Genomic DNA, 9,589 nt, shown 5'->3' with positions numbered 1-9,589 from the left:
TGAGGTGCCGGAAGACTGGAGGTTGGCAACGTTGTGCCACTGTTTAAGAAGGGTGGTAAGGACAAGCCAGGGAAATATAGACCAGTGAGCCTGACCTCGGTGGTGGGCAAGTTGTTGGAGGGATTCCTGAAGGACAGGATGTACATGTATTTGGAAAGGCAAGGACTGATTAGGGATAGTCAACATGGCTTTGTGCATGGGAAATCATGTCTCACAAACTTGATTGAGGTTTTGAGGAAGTAACAGAGAGGATTGATGAGGGCAGAGCAGTAGATGTGATCTACATGGACTTCAGTAAGGCGTTCGACAAGGTTCCCAATGGGAGACTGATTAGCAAGGTTAGATCTCATGGAATACAGGGAGAACGAGCCATTTGGATACAGAACTGGCTCAAAGGTAGAAGACAGAGGGTGGTGGTCGTGGAGGGTTGTTTTTCAGACTGGAGGCCTGTGACCAGTGGAGTGCCACAAGGATCGGTGCTGGAACCTCTCCTTTTTGTCATTTACGTAAACGATTTGGATGTGAGCATAAGAGGTACAGTTAATAAATTTGCAGATGACACCAAAATTGAAGGTGTAGTGGACAGCGAAGAGGGTTACCTCAGATTACAACAGGATCTGGACCAGATGGGCCAATGGGCTGAGAAGTGGCAAATGGAGTTTAATTCAGATAAATGCGAGGTGCTGCATTTTGGGAAAGCAAGTCTTAGCAGGACTTCTCCACTTAAAGGTAAGGTCCGAGGGAATGTTGCTGAACAAAGAGACCTTGGAGTGCAGGTTCATAGCTCCTTGAAAGTGGAGTCGCAGGCAGATAGGATAGTGAAGAAGGTGTTTGGTATACTTTCCTTTATTTCCAGGAGTCGGGACGTCATGTTGCAGTTGTACAGGGCATTGGCTCGGCCACTGTTGGAAATATTGCTTATAATTCTGGTCTCCTTCCTATCGGAAATATGTTGTGATACTTGAAAGGGTTCAGAAAAGTTTTACAAGGATGTTGCCAGGGTTGGAGGATTTGAGCTATAGAGAGAGACTGAACAGGCTGGGGCTGTTTTCCCTGGAGAGTCCGAGGATGAGGGGTGAACTTACAGAGGTTTACAAAATTATAAGGGGCATGGATAGGATAAATAGACAAAGTCTTTTCCCTGGGCTTGGAGAGTCCAGAACTGGAGGGTATAGGTTTAGGGTGAGAGGGGAAAGATACAAAAGAGATCTAAGGGGCAACTTTTTCATGCAGAGAGCGGTACATGTATGGAATGAGCTGCCTGAGGAAATGGTGGAGGCTGGTACAGTTGCAACATTTAAAAGATATCTGCATGGGTGTATGAATAGAAAGGGTTTGGAGGGATATAGGCTGGGTGCTGGCAGGTGGGACAAGATTGGTTTGGGATACCTGGTCGGCATAGACAAGTTAGACTGAACGGAATGACTATATCACACACACACTGACACACACACGCACACACACGCACACACACGCACACACACGCACACACACGCACACACTCACACCTCACACACACACACACACTCTCACAATTACTGTACAAACGTAGAGGAAGGTTCGATGGAGAGGTGATTCCTTCCAGGACTGAACCCTCATGCTGGATGATGACTGCTCCAGGGAGACAGACAACAACTGCAGATGACTCGTTGGATCTTCCTGTACACCACCTCTGGCATCGACAGCATTGGGTTGTTTGGGTGTCTGCTTTACTAAAGTGTCTCCAAGCAAGGAGTGACAATAGATTGATAACAGTTTTCCTCCAATTCATGTTTAAGACACATGCTGATGTTATTTTTCACTAATTGTTTAAAAAGACCCGAATGTTCAGAAATGGGGAATGACCTCCATCTCAAATTACGACACCAGTGTGCCTTGGGGCACGAAGGAAATGATCAGGGAAGTGTATCTGTACCTTTCTGCCTTCTGCGCCCTGTACCACCAGATAATGCCCCTTCAATCTCTCAGAAAGCACCGCTCCATTTGTGTTTACCCCAAAAGCCCCTCAGACAGTACCTCGACAAAACATTCACACCCTCAACACCTTAGAATAAGGGCTTTTGCCCGAAACATCGATTTCGCTGCTCCTTGGATGCTGCCTGAACTGCTGTGCTCTTCCAGCACCACTAATCCAGAATCTGGTTTCCAGCATCTGCAGTCATTGTTTTTACCTTAGAATGCAGCCAGCTTCCCCCCTCAGACTGTCTTCATCTTCAAACCCCTTCAGACTGTAAGGATCCACATCCACCCCAGTCCAAGATTGGAACCCAGGACCCCAGAACATTACTTGGGTTCCTGGATTCATCGTAGAATTCCTACAGTGTAGAAATGAACCATTCGGCCCATCGGGTCCACACTGACTGTCTGAAGAGCATCCCACCAATATTCATGCCCTGTAATTCTGCATTTCCCATGGCCAACCCACCTAACCTGCACATCTTTGGATTGTGGGTTGAAACCAGAGCTTCCAGAGGAAACCCAGGCAGACACTGGGAGAATGTGTAAACTCCACATAGACAGTCGCTGGCAGCTAGAATCAAAGCCGGGTCCTTGGTGCTGTGAGGCAGCAGTGCTAATCCCTGAGGCACCATGTGCTGTCCTCTCCCCCTGGATGCCATGTCATCTAACCTTTTACTAACCAGTCTCCCATGTGAAACCTTCTCATCTATCTTCTTGGTCACCTCTACAAAACTCAATCAAGTTGGACATACCATTTCCACAAACAAAGCCATGCTGACGAGCCCTAATCATTTCTTGCTTTTCCAAATGCATGTAAATTGTCTCTCAGAATGCCCTCCAACAGCTTACCCACCACTGACCTCAGGCTCACAGCTCCATGGTTCAATGGCTGTTCCCTGTAGCCTTACTTCAATATTGGCGCACCATTAGTCACCTCCAGTCTTCAAGCACCTCATCAGTTGCCAATGATTGGTCCATCTGACAAGGACATCTATATCCTTCTGTCATCTCAGGCTCTCCTCCTCAGTATTTATCATCCCACCAATCTTCACATCATTCAAGAACTTACTGATTAACCCTCCACCATTCAAATCTAAATCTTTTATATCAACCACATCAGCAAGACTCCCAACAGTAACTTCTGTGAGACATGAACGGACAGAAATTTCCAATTGGGTCATCACTGTCTGCTTCTGCCACTGAGCATTCTGCGCCAAATTCCTTGGATCTTGAGGTTTTACAGACACTATCAGTTTCCCATGTGGGGCCTGGTCAAAACCAGACGACAGGAAAGCATTGCCTTCATTTACACACCTGGTCACCTGCTTGAAGACCTGACCTCCCCTTAACAAAACCATTCTGACTTTTCTTCATTAACTCCTGCCCCTTTAAATGCTGATTAACTCTACTTCCCAAAATTGCTTCCAACAGATGCCCCACCAGCGATATGAGCCTGACTGGACTGTAATGGCCTGGTTTATCCCATGCTCCTTCTTGAATAACGGTACCATATGGTCAGTCCGCTGAGGCTTCTCCTGGCGCCAGAGAGGATTTGAAAATGTTTGCAACTGTCCATGCTGCTTCCTCCATTGCCTCACTCAGTAAACTGAGATACAGTTCACTGTCTTTGGAGATTTATCGAGTTTTAAGAAGGCCCGATCACTCAGAACCTCCTCTCCCTCTCTCTCGCTGCTAATTCATTTATTTGTATCTCCATGATTTCATATTAACCCTGTCATGATGAGCACCAACATAATGCAGCAATTCACTACACCCTCTGGGTCCATGCACAATTTACCACTGAGCTCCACAACATACTCTTCCTTCATTATCAATTCACCCTTAATGTCACTGTAAAGTACTTTCAGATTTTCTTTCCCCCTCGTAGCACTCCTCTCTCCCAGGCAATTAGCATGCGATGCGATTTGGTGGAGTGTGGGATGTCAGTCTGTATGTGGAATAGCATCGGGAAGCTCAGAAATAATGATCTCACGACTGTGCTGAGTGCGGGGCAGTGGGATCCATTTGGGATGAGCACAGGGAAGCTGAGGAATAAAGCTTCGTCCAGCAGCGTGAAAAGATCCCTTGAAGCTGGCAGGACAGTCACTGGAAAGGAAAACGCAAACCCTGGGAAAAGAGGGTGGGATCTCTTCAGTTCAACACACAACTGAAAACGGTCTACTTGAACACAGTCTCTGGAATCTGGACATGGGAATCATTGCTGGGCATGGTCTGTAGGAAGCAGAGGTAAAAATGTACTGAACAATTCCAGATAATCGTCTTAGACCACAAGACGTCGGGGCAGAAATTAGGCCATTCAGCCCATTTGATAGTGCGATGCTCCCTCAGTACTGAACCTCTGATAGTGCAACACTCCCTCTGTACTGACCTTCTGGCAATGCAGCACTCCCTCAATACTGACCCTCTGACAGTGCAGCACTCCCTCAGTACTGACCCTCTGACAGTGCAGCACTGCCTCAGTACTGACCCTCTGATAGTGCAGCTTTCCCTCAGTACTGACCCTCTGACAGTGCAGTTTTCCCTCAGTACTGACCCTCTGACAGTGCGGCACTCCCTCAGTACTGACCCTCTGACAGTGCAGCACTTCCTCAGTACTGGCTCTCATGACAGTGTAGCACTCCCTCAGTACTGACCCTCTGACAGTGCAGCACTCCCTCAGTACTGACCCTCTGACAGTGCAGCACTCCCTCAGTAGTGACCCTCTGACAGTAGAGCACTCCTTCAGTACAGACCCTCTGACAGTGCAGCTTTCCCTCAGTACTGACCCTCTGACAGCACAGCGCTTCCTCAGTACTGACCCTCTGACAGTGCAGCATTCCCTCTGTACTGACCCTCTGACAGTGCAGCACTCCCTCAGTACTGGCCCTCTGACAGTGCAGCACTCCCTCAGTACTGATCCTCTGACAGTGCACCGCTCCCTCAGTACTGACCCTCTGACAGTACAGCGGTCCCTCAGTACTGACCCTCTGACAGTGCAGCACTCCCTCAGTACTGACCCTCTGACAGTGCAGCACTCCCTCAGTACTGACCCTCTGACAGTGCAGCACTCCCTCAGAACTGACCCTCTGATAGTGCGGCGCTTCCTCAGTACTGACCCTCTGATAGTGCGGCGCTCCCTCTGTACTGACCCTCTGACAGTGCAGCACTCCCTCAGTACTGTCCCTCTGATTGTGCAGCACTCCATCGGAACTTGACCCTCTGACAGTGCAGCTTTCCCTCAGTACTGACCCTCTGACAGTGCAGCACTCCCTCAGTACTGACCCTCTGACAGTGCAGCACTCCCTCAGTACTGACCCTCTGACAGTGCAGCACTGCCTCAGTCCTGACCCTCTGATAGTCCAGCTTTCCCTCAGTACTGGCCCTCTGACAGTGCAGTTTTCCCTCAGTACTGACCCTCTGACAGTGCGGCACTCCCTCAGTACTGACCCTCTGACAGTGCAGAACACCCTCAGTACTGGCTCTCTGACAGTGTAGCACTCCCTCAGTACTGACCCTCTGACAGTGCAGCACTCCCTCAGTACTGACCCTCTGACAGTGCAGCACTCCCTCAGTACTGACCCTCTGACAGTGCAGCACTCCATCGGAACTGACCCTCTTTTTTTCTATTCCTTATGGTCTTTTGGAAATTTGGAGACATGGCGTTTGTCTATTCTGAGGAAGCATGAGAGAGTTACACAAACCATGCCCTGTCTGAAACTCACTGCAATGGTCCGTTTAGAATCATAGAATCTTAGAGATGCACAGCATCGAAACAGACCCTTCAGTCCAACCCCTCCATACCGACCTGATATCCTAACCTAATTTAGCTCCATTTGCGAGCACTTGGCCATATCCCTCGAAACCCTTCCTGTTCATATACCCATCCAGATGCCTGTAAAATGTAACAATTGTACCAGCCTCCAGCACTTCCTCTGGCAGTGACCTGCATACCATTGAATAAGTGTTCAAACATTCGGAGAGTCAACGCAATCTCAAATAAACACCAACCTACGAAATGCTGCCACTGATATTTTCAACCCATCCTTTAATACTCCGTTATGCTGATTTGAACAGAGGGAAAGAAACAGTCTTTGTGATGTTCCAGTGTGACCTTGTAGGAAAAGGTATTTTCAAATTTGGTTTGTATGTGATGACCACACTCTCCAACCGTTAACTGGAAGGTGGCGGTGAGCTGTATTCTCCTGCTGCAGTGCTTGGGTGTCCCACATTGACCTTAGGGAGGGAGCTCCAGGATTTTGACCTGAATCATGCAAAAAGCTGTCTTACTGTGGTGTCCCTTTAAAATGGAAAATTGCTGTTAGACCAGGAGGACACCAGAGCTGCTGTCTCCTCAGTGAGAGAGAGAGTGAGAAACCACTGGTGGGTCACGCACCTCTGGTGAGGGGCGAGGTTGAGAAGCTGGGATCTTCATAATAACTTCAGACATGATAGAAATTGAGCCAACAACACAACCCAGCTAGTTATTGTAACTGACCCCCTTTAGGGCGCCGGAATTCTATCACATGAATACAGTGAGCCTGAGAATTCAACACTAAAATAAACCTGTCGGTGTTGGAGACTTGAAACATAAATACACAGATCGCTGAAGAAGCTCAGCATATCCTGCAGCATCTGTGAGGTAACAGAAAGACTGACAGAGGCAGAGTTAATGTCTCAGTCCAGTGATTTCTGCGGGAAAGTTCCTTCAGAGCTGACCATTTTGAGGAAGCGTCATTTAAAATGTGAACTATTTCTCTTCAGGGATGCTGCCAGATGTCCTGAATTTGCCCAGCAATCTGTGCTCGGGTTTGCTCGAGAATTTGAACTGACTCAATCATTCAGGTGTCACTGAGCAATTCAGCCCGTGTCCAATGCCCCGAGGCTGTTTTTTGTTGAAAGTTGACAAACAGGTTTCAGGCTTGGTTAGGTGTTGTATTCGGAGAGCGGAGTGCGTGATACAGGCACTTTACAAAGATCCACATCAATTTAACTTTATGCTGTTAATTCAGAAGGAACAGCTCAGACATAACACTTGAATCATCAGCCAAGGTAAGTATATTAGTCATGACAGTCAAAGACTTGTTGCAAAGACTGTACAGAACTGAGATTTAGTGACTATGTTTGTCGCTGAAAATGTGTTGCTGGAAAAGCGCAGCAGGTCAGGCAGCATCCAAGGAACAGGAGAATCGACGTTTCGGGCATAAGGCCTTCTTCAGAATGGCTATGTTTGTACACAAAGATGTTTTGATGAATAAAGTCTCTTTTTGAAATTGATATAAATATTTTTAGAGGGGTTGGAGCATCTTGAGCTTGTGGAGGCATTGCCCCATCCCTAATCTTTCTGAAATAAACGCTCGACAAGTTAGATTCTCCCTGGAAATAAAATTCAAACGATCATCAATGGGGAGGAGATGGTGGGATTCTCACCGTGGCTCACTGGTTCGCACTATTGCCTTCCATTATCAAGCAAGCGGTTCCATATAGGGCCTGTACTGCACTGTAATGTTCTATGTTGTTTTAGTCCTGTGTCCATTATCAGCCGAGAGGTTGCATAAAGGGCCTGTAAGAGCTGACATTTTCTACGTTGTATTTGTCTGACTTCCTTTATCAGGCAAGCGGTTCCATAAAGGGCCTATACTGCACTGTAATGTTCTATGTTCTATGAGTCTAACTGCCTTTATTAGCTGAGCGGTTCCATAAAGGTCCTGTACTGCACTGTAATGTTCTATTTTCTGAGTCTAACAGGCTTAGTTAGCCGAGCGGTTCCACCATAAAACGCCTGTCCTGCACTGTAATGTTCCATGTTCTATGAGTCTAACTGCGTTTATTAGCCGAGCGCTTCCATAAAGGGCCTGTACTACACTATAATGTTCTATGTTGTATTAGTCTAACTTCCATTGTCAAGCGACCGGTTCCATAAAGTGCCTGTACTGTGCTGTAATGTTCTATGTTCTATGAGTATAACTGCCTTTATTAGCCGAGTGGTTCCATAGACAGCCTGTACTGCACTGTAATGTTCTATTTTGTATTTGTCAAACATCCTTTATTAGCCGAGCAGTTCCACAAAGGGCCTGTACAGCGCTGTAATGCTCCATGTTCTGTGAGTGTAACCTCCTGTATGTGCCGAGCGGTTCCATAAAGGGCCTGTACTGCGCTGTAATGTTTTATGTTTTATGAGTCTAACTGCCTTTATTAGCCGAGCAGTTCCATATAGGGCCTGTAGTGCGCTGTAATGTTCTATGTTGTTTTAGTCTAGTGTCCATTATTAGCCGAGAGGTTGCATAAAGGGCCTGTACAGCGCTGTAATGCACCATGTTTTATTTTCTTGTCATCCTAGACCAGTATGGGCCAAAGGTGCTGTCTTTGTGCTGTTGGACTCAATGACTCTATAATTCTGTGACATTTCCCTTCCCAGATAATAAATGAGATAAGGCACTGCACAGTGTCAAAGTGGTGGAGACAGGCCCTTTCATGGGCTTTTATGATGTACAATGAGTGATGATTTCATCTGGGAATCTGTTAGCACAAGAACTAGTTTTGATAGGCTCTATCTCAATGTCAAGGCCACACAGTGAGAGGATGGTGAGGACCGTATTCAGGAAGGTCCCCACAAGTTGATCTTGGGGAACTGTAGGAACCCTAACATGTATGCTGACCAGTGAATGTCGGCTTTCAGTAATCGGAGTTTAAAACCAATTTGGCTGATTTCTCAATGAATGTATCAAGGAAAGGGTACTCCGTTTCAGTGGTGAATTTTAGCATAAGGTGGCAATCATTGAGCTTTATAAAGAAACTCTTTAATGCAGATTCAAATTTCGCAAACATGTCATCTACATGTTGAAGATATGCAAGCAGATAGAGGCGAGGTATCATGCCATCAAAGATGTGTTTTGTGTGGTTACCAATAAAGATGTTAGGAAGAGTTTTCTCTCGAGAATATCCCATTGTAACACCATCTGTTTGGTCAGACAAGTTGTTATTGGAACTGAAGTCAACAACACAAGGTGCTCAGTTCATGTGTATCATAGACTCCCTACAATGTGGAAACACATCCTTCAGCCCAAGACGATCATACCAATTCTCCAGAGAGTAAGCCACCCAGACCTATTCTCCTATTACTCTACATTTATCCCAGACTAATGCACCTAACCTGCACACTATGAGCACAGCCAATTCACTTAACCTGCACATCTTTGGATTGTAGGAGGAAACCCATGCAGACCTGGGGAGAATATGCAAAGAGACACGGGGAGAATATTCACACAGACAAGACTGGAATTGAACCCAGGACCCTGGCGCTGTGTTAACCATGAAGCCACGATGCCACCAGAAATGAAAAAAGAGATGATGTTTGCTGAACACTGAATCAGACACAAGTGGTATGTCTGAATTTCAATGGCTTGTATGAGCTGTAAACTGATAAATAAGCTGGCAATGTTGAAAGAGCACTTGGGCATGCTATCACTCTCAGAATGTAGCTCTCATATGGTCTCCGTGATGGTGAAGGAATCCTTCACTGAACATGTGGAGAACTCATTTAAACATGATTTTCAAAAAGCATTCAGCCAATTCAGGCTGTGCAGACTCAGTAACAGATATGATAGCACAGAAAAGGGACATCAATTCTGTG

The sequence above is a fragment of the Chiloscyllium plagiosum genome, unplaced genomic scaffold (genome assembly GCF_037043375.1).
Source record: "Chiloscyllium plagiosum isolate Xiang-an unplaced genomic scaffold, Cpla_swu_hap1 HiC_scaffold_31, whole genome shotgun sequence".
NCBI classification, from domain to species: domain Eukaryota; kingdom Metazoa; phylum Chordata; class Chondrichthyes; order Orectolobiformes; family Hemiscylliidae; genus Chiloscyllium; species Chiloscyllium plagiosum.
The sequence above is the reverse complement of the archived record's forward strand: the minus strand, read 5'-3'. Positions refer to the sequence as shown.